The sequence below is a fragment of the Carassius carassius genome, chromosome 30 (assembly GCF_963082965.1).
Source record: "Carassius carassius chromosome 30, fCarCar2.1, whole genome shotgun sequence".
Lineage (NCBI taxonomy): Eukaryota > Metazoa > Chordata > Actinopteri > Cypriniformes > Cyprinidae > Carassius > Carassius carassius.
Genome location: NC_081784.1, coordinates 18,689,934 through 18,703,376, shown reverse-complemented (window position 1 = coordinate 18,703,376; position 13,443 = coordinate 18,689,934). Strand labels below are relative to the sequence as shown.

Below are 13,443 nucleotides of genomic sequence, written 5' to 3'. Positions count from 1 at the left end.
GGTTCTTGTTTATCTATTTTTTAACTATAAATTTGGACATTTTTATTTTGCTTTGGCAATTCTGCGTGTGAAACATTTAAGCCAGTAAAGTAGTTTTAAGTTCAGTTGACTACATAAAGCATATTTTCAGTGTCTGCATCCGATTTTATGCAAGGTGCCTCCAAAAAAAAAAAAACTGATGACAGAAATCTTTTTTTATTTATTTCAAAGAACAAAACAGAAAATATAATTGTATATACAAATATAGATTAAGACTATAGACATGACACAAGAAAAAAATATCTGAAATTCACCTCCATCACTGATAAAACAATAAGTCAAGCAGTAGCCCTCAAATTCTTTGAATGGATAAAACCCACACAGGACTCTCTTCCTGCGATTCCTCACACACAGGTCGACAGTCTTTAAATATCTCACTGCACCGGAGGCACTGGGTCAGAGAACATGACACCCGGACACTCAGGTTGTATTGTTCAGACAATGCACTCCAGTTCACCACACCTTTACATAAAAGAACAAACAATATTAAAGCAAAATTAAATCATTTTGAAGAACGGCAGAAGAGCCATACAAGGAAAATATTTTAAATGTATTTTTAAATATATTATAGCATGGTGTTAGAAAAAGTGTTACTTGCTTTGTCTGTAAACTACCTAAGAGATTAAAATATAACCAGCATTAACATCAACTAAATTAATAAATTTTCTCAAGTCAAAATGTAGGTTGGCTTGGCTTGAGAAAGCATGGCCTGAAAGTTTTTTTTCAATTTGAAAATGTTACAGTTGAGGGCTATACAGTCTGTCAGAGAAAGAAAAACAGATAATTACAGTACTCTAGCCACATGAAGTGAGTCTCTTCTCTGAATTTCTTTACACTGACAATGTCCCCAAAAAGTCATATTAAGACATATGAAGGTCAATTTAAGAGGTAACACTTAACAATAAGGTGTCATTGGTAAACACTAGTTAATGTATTAATTAACATTAACTAACAATGAACAATACATGTGTTACAGTATCTATTAATCTTTGATAATGTTAATGAAAAAGATTACAAATATGATTTTTTTTGCAATGCATACAACTATCAACCCTTACGAAAGGAAAATATATTTACCAATATATTTCTTAAAATATATTGTGATATATTGTAATATATTATTTTCCCTTTTTATTTTCTAATATATTATATGTTTGAATACATTGAATAATATATTGATGATACATATATCATATAATATATTGCAAAATATACAAATGATTGCCGCTTTCAATATATTGCAATATATTGGAAAAAATAAATATTAAATCCCATATATAAGAATATATGCCTAATATATTATATGATATTTTCCAATATACTGCAATATATTTTTGTTTCATAAGGGAATGGCATTACTAACATTAATAAAGTCTTTCTGCTCTATTTTAATACATCTCTAATGGTTCATTTTACGCGAAATAAGACTTTGAAAGACCAGCATTCGAATACTATATCATAAAACATGTCATAAGTGTTTGAAATCGCACACATTTGCAATGACACTCTCTATGATTATGACCAAAGCATTCTTACAATTAAAAGCAATTTAAATGCAAATTTTTAAGAAAACAAAAGTAATATCTCATATCCACCATACCTTACGAACATCCGGAAGTGAATGAACCTGGATATGCGCATTAATGACAGTCAGTACGGCGCGTACGACGCACAATCGTATTTACGGTAAATACATATACGTTACTGCGCATGCGCGGTAAACACACGTCACGTACATACGTGACGTACATACGTGACGTCGCCGCGCTACAGTCTGCAGCGAGGAGTACTTGTTTAAAGCAGGGCACTCTACTGCATTCTTAACACACCCTCAGGTGCACACGAACGCATTTAGAGTGTCTGTAATGAGCCCATTTCGTGTATGAGTAAAGAAGCCCTATGACTGCAACTAACATCATTTAAATTTTCATAAAATTCTGAAATTATCGTACATTACGGGATTTTTTTCATTATTGATCGTACATCGTACAGAGGTAAAAATTATCGTACAAATACGATAATTATCGTACGTCTGGCAACACTGATCATCACCCACTGGCCACACACACACAAGTTTCTCTTTCACACGTATTATCATGCTTTGGAAATCAAAACTAAATATAAACCTTTTTATTTGAACGTAAAATGTATAAAACGTAATTAACTACCAGTACTTTCAAAGGATTTTGAGAAAAAATATATAATTTCTGGGTATTACATATTGCACTAAGACTAAATGTAGTCTTTTTGTTTAAAGATGTGGAGAAAGTTTATGAACAATACCTGTCTTTTAGAAAATACTTTAGTTCAGTTGTGTACAAAATAAACATTGATTTATTTAATTTAAATTAGTATCCAGTTTCAAACGTATATCTATTAATCTATACAGTTAATGCGTTTACTGTTCATTTATAATTAAGTTATTTTATTATATTGTTATAATTGTGAACTTTTAATTTGAAATGTCATACTTCCGGGTGTCGTTTTAAGTTGATGGGAATGTGTAAATGTGACAACATTGGATTAGTTTGTTAACACGTAAATGTAATCAGCATGTAAAATGTATCATTAGCAAATCCCAGAGTGCAGCGCAACATCCTGAGGACGCGTCACGCGGCAGAAGATGAAGTCACGTGACGCTCGATCAGCTGACATCCAGTGTATCAGGTCAGAACACAGCTCATTCCCTTTGAAATACTGGGATAAAATCTAAATAATACATCTTTAATTGAGAAAATTGAAATAAAACAAGTAAATGCAAATCAAAAAGTGACACACTTGTAGTCTGCATTTCATTTTGATAGCACTTTATAGCCTACAGATGAACTCCACAACAAATAATAACACATGTAACTGATGAGGCTTTATGGATCCAGTGAAAATGAAAATATGCACTGATACAGTGCACAGTAGAAATATAGTAAAAGTGATATGTAATATTAAAAAGTATATGTAGTACAACTTAAAGTGAATATGAAAAGCGAGTACAATGGTACAATAACATGTGATATAATAGATTTATAATAGCATAAAATTATATGTATAATATGAATAATACCATAATAAAAAACTGAACAACAATAGGTTAATAATAGCAAGAAGAATATGTAATATCAAGGGTGGAATAATACAGAATAGACAAAAATGAAGAATAAATTAATAGTAAATTAAAGAGTAAAATTGAAATGTAATTTTAAAATACTATTTGTGTAATAATTATTAATCAATTATTAATCAAATTAAGACACAGCTAATGACACACAAAAAAAGAGTTCCAAATTGTGTTTAATTAATGAGCTCCTTAAGTATAATATATACATGCACACACACACACACACACACACACACACACACACACACACACACACACACATATATATATATATATATATATATATATAAAATAAAAAATCCTCTGAATCAATCTCAGCTCAAGAAACGCATTTTATTTCAGTTTTCAGTTCCGTCCCTCTCTGTGAATAGAGTGGTTTAGTTGTGAAGACAAAACCTGACTAATAAAGATTAATTCTCCAGCGCTTCCCTCAAGAAGTCAAATAATGTAAAAAACTTGATGATGCTTGACATTTTGTTCTATAATGCACATTACACACACTCATGCAGAAAACACACACGTTTTGAAACAGTGGTTTATTTTTCCATGTATGTTAACACATATGAATGTTTGGGTGTTTGTGTGAGGTTTACCTTGCAAAACAAAATCTCAAAGTATAGTTATGTTTATCACAGACCAGAATATGAGATGCTCCCCTCAAAAAACTTTATATTAATCAAAATTAAAAATCATTATAACAACATCACAATGATTTCATCATGATATTGCAGCTGGACTCACTATGAGTTCCTGTGTTTTTCATTTCTAGGCTATTTACATCATGTAGTTTTTGTGTAAAGGCACACGCAGTACATTTTCAGCATTAAACATCCTGTGCAAAGCTTTTTAAATACAGTCTATAGTATTAGAATATGAGCAGGGTCATTCTGTCGATTCATTCAGGGCTGCTCTGGGTTTAGTACAAACACAACATTAGTCTAGGGAGGTATAGTCTTGTCTCTTGGAAATGCAGAGAACAGCTTTCCTCAGCTTTCCTTAAGGCTGTCCTTGTCCTGCAAATGGCTAAAAGGGAAGAAAAAAAGAATACATACAATCAGTTCAAAGTTTTATGAAAAGCAATGAAATCCTTATAATCAAGTGATGATAAAACTTAATCAGTAACACTTTTGAATAACGGTCCATTAGTTAATATTAGTTAACTACTTTAGTTAACATGATCTAAGCAAGAACAATCCTTCTACAGCATTTATTAATCTTAGTTGAAGTTCATTTCAACATTTACTAATGCTAACATGAACAAAGATGAATAAATACAGTAATAAATGTATTGTTTATTGTTTGTTCATGTTAATTAATGAACTAACTAACATTAACTAAATGACCATTATTCTAAAAGTATTCTAAAAGTCACACTTAATCTTTGTAAATAAGTAACGGTAGTGAAATTAAAGAGAGAAGCTTTAGCTCCATCATTAATCTAGACAGTCAAAGGGCTCACTGTATATTGTGCTCATAACACCATTTAATTTATTATATAAACGGCAATATAAGTTAAAACGTAATAAGAATTCATTTGAATTTCATTTGAATTCTTATAAAGTCTCAGCTTTCATTGCTAACTACGTTAGCGATATCGCTAGCTATTATTAATAGTCTGACACTGGTGGTTAATTAAGCTGTCAATGTTAAAAATGACCAATCTGTCGATGAGTCAGGTATGTTCCCTTTCATAGGTCACTTCGATGAAGCCCTATACCATCTTGTCAATCCTATTGGCCAAATAACACTTGGCACCACCCTACGCATGCACACGCATCGTATACCTGGGTGCTCAGATTTCATTCCTTCAGGGAAGCGAATCATCTGTGCCCTAGGAATCATCTCGCGTTCTTCAGCGGTTTTCTACGAGCAGTGTTAACTCCTCTTCGCGGACGTGATGAGTTTTCGAAGGTGTAAGGAGCTGTGTACCAGGTACATCACGAAGGGAGACTCTCATGAAAGGTGCGTAGTATGTCTGGGTTTACATCACGCACAGGCAGCGCTTAGCGGCCTTTCTTCTTGTCCCCATTGTGATGGCCTGCGGCTCAGAGTACTGCGCTCGAGGGTGGAAGTATTTTCTGATGTCGCCCCCGTGTCTAACCCCCGCCATGTCACTTCTGCGACTGCCGAGGCACCGCACGAGGCGATAGCTTGGGGTGACACGTGCGACATGGCTTTCGAGGACAGCGCAGCGCTGGAATATTCTCCACATCGCTCGCTCTCCCCTACCCTGGTGCAGAATAAAAGTTTTATTGAGCCTGTCGTCTTCTCTAATGAGGATTTTCAGTCCACACCGGAGGCATGTAGTGCCATCTCCTTCGGTTGTGGACGCTATGATGACGACGTTTTATCCACCGTGGCCTCGGGGTCTGAGGACTTCGCAGCCAACACTGGCCATCTCCCTCCTAGCGGACAGGAGAGGCGTGTTCCCCCTCCTACAGCGAGCTGTTGGATGTGGTTTCTCACGCGGTGGGTAAATTGGGACTGGATTGGGAGGTTGAGAAGGCCGAGGCCCAACCTTCATCTCAGCTGGACGACCGTTTTCTAACTAGTCGGACACCTGCACAGCCCCGAAGGCCTTTACCTTTTTTCCCGGACCTCCACCAAGAGGCCGTTCTCGGGCGCGGATTACTAACGCTGCGGCTGCGGATTTCGCCACCATTTCCGATATGGTGAACCATGGCTATGCAGCGATGCCTCCGGTGGAAGAGACTCTCGCCGAACACCTCGCGCCTAATTCGGCCGTGGAATGGAAGTTTTGCCCCCTTCTTCCCTCTAAGGCGTGTCGAGTCACGTCCAGCCTAGTTGGGAAATCCTACATGGCTGCTGGCCAGGCGGCTGCTTCGCTCCACTCTATGGCGGTCCTTCAGGCCTACCAAGCAGAGCTATTAAAGGAACTAGATGAAGGGGAGGGTATCACACCTCTGGCTTAATCTCACCGACATCAAAGAAAAGGATAAATCTTTCCTCATGGATGCCCCTGTTTCTAAGGACGGTTTGTTCGGAGAGGCTGTCACTTCGGTGGTGGAAAAATTCAGGGCAGCGAAACAGCAATCAGCCGCTTTCCGCCAGCTGATTCCTCGCAGACCCAGGGATGCTGATTTGGCAGGCGCCCGCGCGTTCTCGCTCGACCTCCTCTCACCGCCAGCGAGTTGCCTCTCTGGAAGAGCCTTCACCTATTCCGCCCCCTCGTAAGGATTGGGGCACTAAGTTTTTTCACCGGCTCACCAACGTCAGCGCAAGAGGTTAAACCTGAGTTCGATGGCTAATGCCTCTCGTTCTCGGGCCCCGAATAGCAGCTCCTGATGTTCTCGCTGCTTGCCAGGGACTGTGCCCTCCACTAGAGAGCACTGTTGGACCGCTTTTGCGCATCCAACACTCTCACTGCAATCCCCATGCTCAAACACTGACTGTCTCGCCGCAAACAGCGCCTCGAGCAGCATTGGATCGAGCTGTTAGGCCAAACGTTCCCTCAGACACTCTGCGCAATCCAGCTTTCAGAATTTGAGGGACGATTCAAGGGTCTTGCACAGACGACCCGTTTATGATGGCTCACACAGCCGCCGCTTTTTCGCTAGCGGCAGAGCCGGATGTTCAGTCTGTTTGCCTAATTCCTGCCCTGGGCACGTTTCAGGATTATACACAACGAAACGCAACGACTTTTAAGCATGCACTTCCCCTGTGCACGAACGCCACAAGCTTTTCGTGCCCGGACATTTTAACGCGTATGACAGCGTTCCAGGAAGCGGAAATCTTGAGACCGCAAATATTGTTTCGGACCGCGTGGGAACGCTTGCCTGACATTTCTCAATGGGTGTTATGCACAATTTGTCATGGATACACCATTCAGTTTCGAAGAGGCCCGCCTCCTTTCCGCGGAATTCTTTCCACGGTTGTGAAACCGATGGAAATAGCGGTGCTGCGACAGGAGATGTCAACTCTGCTGAGCAAAGGGGCTATAGAAGAAGTACACCCCTCTCAGATGGAGTCAGGGTTTTACAGCCGTTATTTTGTGGTACCAAAAAAAAGATGGCGGGTTGCGACCCATTCTGGATTTACGCCGTTTGAATCTTGCACTCAGGCCGAGCAAATTCAAGATGTTGACGGTAAAGTCTATTTTGTCTCAGATTCAACCAAACGACTGGTTTGTCACGATCGATCTGAAGGATGCATACTTTCATATTCAGATCATCAAGAGACAGAGGAAGTTCCTCAGATTCGCTTTAGAGGGCAAAGCGTATCAGTACCGCGTTCTTCCCTTTGGCTTAGCTCTGGCTCCCCGTACTTTTTCAAAATGCATGGACGCAGCTCTGGGCCCGTTGCGGCTCCAGAGCGTTCGCGTTTTGAACTACTTAGACGATTGGCTGGTGTTAGCGCAATCGCAGACTCAAGCACACTCTCATCGGGATCTTGTGCTGAATCATCTTAACAGCCTGGGCTTATGCACGAATTTCCAGAAAAGTGTTTTAATTCCCTCTCAACGGATAACCTTTCTGGGAATAGACTTGGACTCTCGCACGATGACAGCAAAGCTTTCTCTCCCGCGCGCTCAGTCAATTGAGGCGGGGTCAGGAGATCTAAGTCTTTGCCCTGTGAGAGCTTTAAAGGCTTATGTAAATCGTACAGCCCCATGGCGTGAGTCTGACCAGCTGTTTGTCTGTTTTGGACATAAGGGTAAAGGCCATGCTGTTACAAGACAGCGCATGTCCCATTGGCTGGTGGAAGCAATATCTTTAGCCTATGAGACGCGCGGACTTGCTTCGCCCTTAAGAGTTAAAGCTCATTCCACGAGAGCAGTGGCTTCTTCTCGAGCTTTTCTCAGTGGATCTTCTATGGATGATATCTGTGCTGCGGCAGGTTGGTCCTCACCGAGCACTTTTATCAAGTCTTACAGTCTGGATGTGAGGATGGCCCCTGGCTCCCGGGTTTCTCTCCGCTTGAGCAGATGCTTCCTTGGATCCCAGCTATCAGGTACGTCAGGCGTTATGGTATAGCGTTCCCATAGCCAGTGACGTCACCGCAGCATCGAAGTGACCTATGAAAGGGAACATCTCGGTTACGTATGTAACCATGGTTCCCTGAATAGGGAACGAGATGCTGCGGTCCTGGCCGTGCCATACCTTGATAGCATTCTTCTTCTTCAGTTCATGAAATCTGAGCGAAATAGCGCGCGGCACCCAGGTATATGATGCGTGCGCATGCGTAGGGTGGTGCCAAGCGCTATTTGGCCAATAGGATTGGCGAGATGGTATAGGGCTTCAGACATTCGTCACACCGAGGGGTGTTCCAATAGCCGGTGACGTAAATTTATTTAGATGTATAGTTAATTTCTGGGCTGTGGGTTATTTACCATAAAGCCAACTTGGAGTCATACTTTTGGTATCTGTGGTTTAAAATTGCGGTTCCCAAGAGCTATCATCAATACATACAGTACATAAAATAATAATGTTTATAAAAGATTTTTTAAGTATGTATCGGCCCTAAAGAACAATAAATAAATAAACAATTACATAAAAAAGACCCAACAGTGCCAGAAACTGGTTATTATAATATTTGTTCTGTTAAAACTTATATGCTTATTTGTGACCCTGTAACAATATTTTGCCTCACACGCGGACCTGGTAGACATTATTCATTTTTAATAATATTTTGCACATTTGTTGATTGATTTGAGTGGAACGACTTTATGTGTGGCCAAAAAAAAAATCTTACTTTTTCTACTTTTACAATTATTTTTTTTTGATGCACCCTAATGCACTGGGTACTATTATTATATTATAAATATAGTATGTTTTTTGCATGGATAGTTTTAATACATTAAAGTTCATCTTATGTTTATCTACTAACTTATTGAGCAGGGACTTTACTGACCCTTGAAGTATTAAGTATTATGTCATTATAAAAATTGCATTTCATTCCAAGTAAAAAAATAAATAAAACAGAAAAAATACTTGCAGGGGCCCCTCACCCAATCTTTGTCAACACCAGGGACTCCCTAAAATAAAAATGCTGTATTCTTTGTATCTATAATATCTTCAGTTAATATCATATAACATATATTACTACACATTTAATGATTGTTTTATACTAGTATAAGCCATGTTGAATGATCTAAGAGTTTTTGCTTATGTTTATAAATTTCACTACAATTTAAATATTTTAATATATTGAATCCTAGTATATTGGCACATGTTTTATTTTTAAAAAATCAGTCTACAGACCCTGCTGCTGTGCTTTGATGGACCCCTTGTTTAAAAAGTTTAGAGAATCATCCTAAATAAACAATGTATTAGGAGCTTTATCAGCTTGATTTTTGAACACTGAATACCTCAACTCCTTATTTGCAATGTAAGCTCATACACAGGGTGGTGGATGGGGTGTGTGTCCAGAGTGGTCCGAGGTGAACAGATTACGGTTGAACGGTGGAGTCTGACAGAATGGGTGGAGCTAATGTACGCTCTCTCCTCTTTTATCCGCTTTGCTTCAGGAAGGGGTTGTTCAGATCAAGAGGTGAGTAGATGAGAATGTGACCAGACATATAAACATGTCTAACTGTGTACAGAATCATGTCAGTGTTCAAGTAGATTTAGTGGTTGACTAAACATGACTGAATAGTTTGTGTGATTGATTATTTCGTGCACACAACTGCAGATCGAGGAACTAGTGAGTGATTTGGACACGCCACGCGCCGAGGCTCTTCTTCAGTGTGTGCACTCCAGGTTCGATGAGATCAGACATGCTTTGGTGGAAAGAACCAATGGCATCTCAAGCAGACATCTACAGGGCTTCAACTGGCAGTTAAAGGTGCACTAACACATACATACAGGCATGCATTAATCATATTGATAAGATCATCTATTTATTTTTCCATTTGTTAGTTGCTTTCTTACTTCCTCTTCCCTTTCTTTGAATCTCACTCTAGCTGGTATTATCCAGCGACAAGCTGTCAGCTTTAAACACTTCTCTGCTAAATCTCAGTCTGGACCTGAAGGAGAATGGAATTCAGAGATTGGTGAATATAGAAATGAACAAGGAGGAGCTGCACACTCTCATCAGTGCACTAGAGGCTGCTAATAAGGTAGTGCTTGAAGGAATGGTTCATCCAAAAATGAAAATGTACTCACCCTCAGACCATCCAAGGCTTAGATGAGTTTGTTTGGTAATTGGAACAGATTTGGAGAAATGTAGCATTATATCACTTGCTTAGCAATGGATCCTCTGCAGTGAATTGGTGCCGTCAAAATGAGAGTTCAAACAGCTGATAAAAAACCTCACAATAACCCATGAGTAATCCATACAACTCCAGTCTATCAGTGAAATCTGTGTGTTTGTAAGAAACGAATTCACCATTAAGCCATTTTTATCTTCAAACCATTGTTTTTGGCCAAAATACGAGTCCTATATCCATATTATTGCTTTCTTCAATGAAGTCTGAATTAGGAGAGAAATATGCAAAGATAAGCCGCTGTTGACAAGTGAAAACAATTCTGAACAAATATTTCAGAAGAAAACAGGCTATGTCCTTTCTCTCTGGAGGAAGCGTTATGTACATGGACTGGTATTTTGGCTGGAAGCAACTGTCTGAAGTTAAAAGGATCTTAATTGTGGATTTGTTTAGCTTTTTTCTTCACTATATGTTAAAGGATTGGAATTGAGTTTTTATCAGGTAAAATGTTAATGGACTGTAAATAGACAGTAGTGGCACCTACACTTAACTCTCCTGCATGGCATTTTGTGTCCTATTCTAGGTTGTGTTGCAGTTGAAATGAAGATACCAACCAAAGATGGTTCTGTGCCATCATACTTTCAAAGAGTGGATTTCTGAGGTCTGTATTGGGCAAATGGAAACCTTATGGATAGAACGGGAACCTGTCAGTGTTCCCTACCTGAGGTGTTCATGAATATTATTGTTCAACCTCCATCATTATGGACTACAGTTGACTTGAAGTTGTCTAGGTAATGGTTGTAGGGTCGTTTTGAGGTGGAGTATTTTGCACAATGAAAATCTATATGCCTTACACAGATCTTGATTTCAGTTCTCCATGCAATGGATTTTGGTTTCACATCCCAAAAAATTGCCTTTGTAAATAAAGTAACTAAAAGCATTAAATTACAGCACCTGTGTTGTTCCTTTTTTGACAATGCAAGTCAACATAATGACTAATAGGCAAAAAAAAAAAAAGGCAGAAACCCCCAGACTTTTCATGCGATAATGTGGCGCATGACTCACTTGTAATCCTGATTAATAGGTTAAAGTTTAGGTGTCCAGTCTGCACATGTTGAAGTGGATTAAATCAAGTTTGTAGTATGAATGGAATTTTGTCTTCATTACTGTCTGATCATCCTAATAGTTCAAATTCCTGAAGAGTCAAGGGCGATTTGTTTATGAGAACAATTATCCCTTTTTTTCAATCCTCAGTTAATTCAGCGTCCATCATTGACTTTTAGACTTTCCAGCTCACAAAATGCCAATGCCATGTGGTTATGCAACAAGAAAGCAATATAGTACAAAAAACAGCTCTTCACATTAAGCTTGGTGAGATATTTTATTTAAATTCATTCCAAATGTCTATGATTTAAAATAAAGTATCCTTAAGAACAACTATGGTAGCAGTCCCAGCCTTAAATACATAAACTCAAATACAAGCATCTTGTCTCATTAAGTGACAGTAAATTATCCGTCAACCCACTCCACTGGCCAATAGCATGAATGCAACTGCAGAAATCATACACCTGTTTACAAAACACTTTTTCCTTTTTTTCCTTTGGCATTTGCTTTTGTAAGCATCCCAAGCCAAAACACAATGTATGAGTGATAGATGGTCTACAAAAATGTCAATATAACTTCACTTTTATGTGTATGTGTTTGTGTATTCATGCTGATTCTGGTTTGAGCATGTGTGAATAAGCTTTGTTTTTACATTGACAGTCTTAAGATCTCTCTCTCCTGATTAGCTTTAATGGAGAATTTCATAAAGTTAATTTACTTCTGGACAAAAACAAACCAGCTGATGTCCCAGTCAACTTGTCACTGAAACAAAAAGACTGTTTCAATGCAAGCAATTCATTTACATGCCAAACGCATTGTGTATTTATAATATACTGAATATTAATGCAGGGCATTGGAAAAGGCCTTGAAAATACCTTTGCTTTTGATTATGTTTGCTAATATTACTTTTATAGAAAAGTGGAAATCCATTCAGAATATTTCGACTGTTGTATGATGAACCATGTAAAATACATGATTTTTTTTTTCTTAAAAGGCACAAGTTAAGCCATAAAGAAGAAAAATCTAATTTGTTAGTAAGTCCTATCTGCCATTTTGGTGAGCTTGGCTAATATATAACTCACAGTGAATAGTAGTTTAAAGCTAAATGCAAATGTGTAAGGTAAATACTGTGAAGTCACTTCCTATATAAACAGATATAATAACTGCATCCCTAAAACATTGCCTAAAATCATAGCTACATTTCAATCACAATAGTTTTGGGAATGCTGTGTCAAATACTGAACAATGGGAACTAATATATCACTTTCCTGAAACCACTTTTGTTTTTTAACCTCTTGCTTATGAATCAGGATTTTATATATTGGACTTTAAAGTATAAAACACAACATCTGCTATAAATTAAATATGCAGGATTTGTTGGTTTAAAAGAAAAAGTAGAGAAAAAGATGACGACATCATTCATCTTTCAATACCTGATATATTTTAATGTACAGATTTTCCTACTGTGTGGACGTTAAACTCCCATCCTGCTTGTCATCATGTGTTGTTATACTGATGCAAGGACATCCGTTCCTGGCAGATTGACTACATTTGATAATAGAGAACAAGTGTGTTAGGCCACATATAGACACACAAGCTGCAGACAATATATTTTTTTAGATGTACTCTTAAACTGAGCCCTATAAATACTGTAACTCAAATTATGAGCTTTTTCCCATTTCTTGGTAGCAGAGTTGCTAAAGTCTTACTAAGACAAACTACAATATGTGATGTGTCTAAACTGGGGAAATGCTTTTATGAACAAACTTACACAGAAGGTCTTGATTTTAAAGAAATGTTACAGGTTTTCATTCAAGTTAAGCTCCATCAACTCACTATACAATCATTTTGATGAAGAAATGACTGTTTTAGGTAAATTAACTTATATTCAGGAACTGTAAAGTATATGATAGTCTTGTAAGTGGAGTTAGCTTTGTGTAAGCAGTGTACAACTGATACATCAATTTCAGGTCTCCATGAGCATATCATCCTAAAATTTATCAGGTTTACTAGCATGTCATGC

At 38.1% G+C, this 13,443-nt stretch overlaps 1 pseudogene; it reads left to right on the top strand.

The window, feature by feature from the left end:
• Positions 1–5,970: 5,970 nt before the first annotated feature.
• On the top strand, positions 5,971–10,986 carry LOC132110336 (COMM domain-containing protein 8-like; annotated as a pseudogene).
• The last annotated feature ends 2,457 nt before the right edge of the window (positions 10,987–13,443 follow it).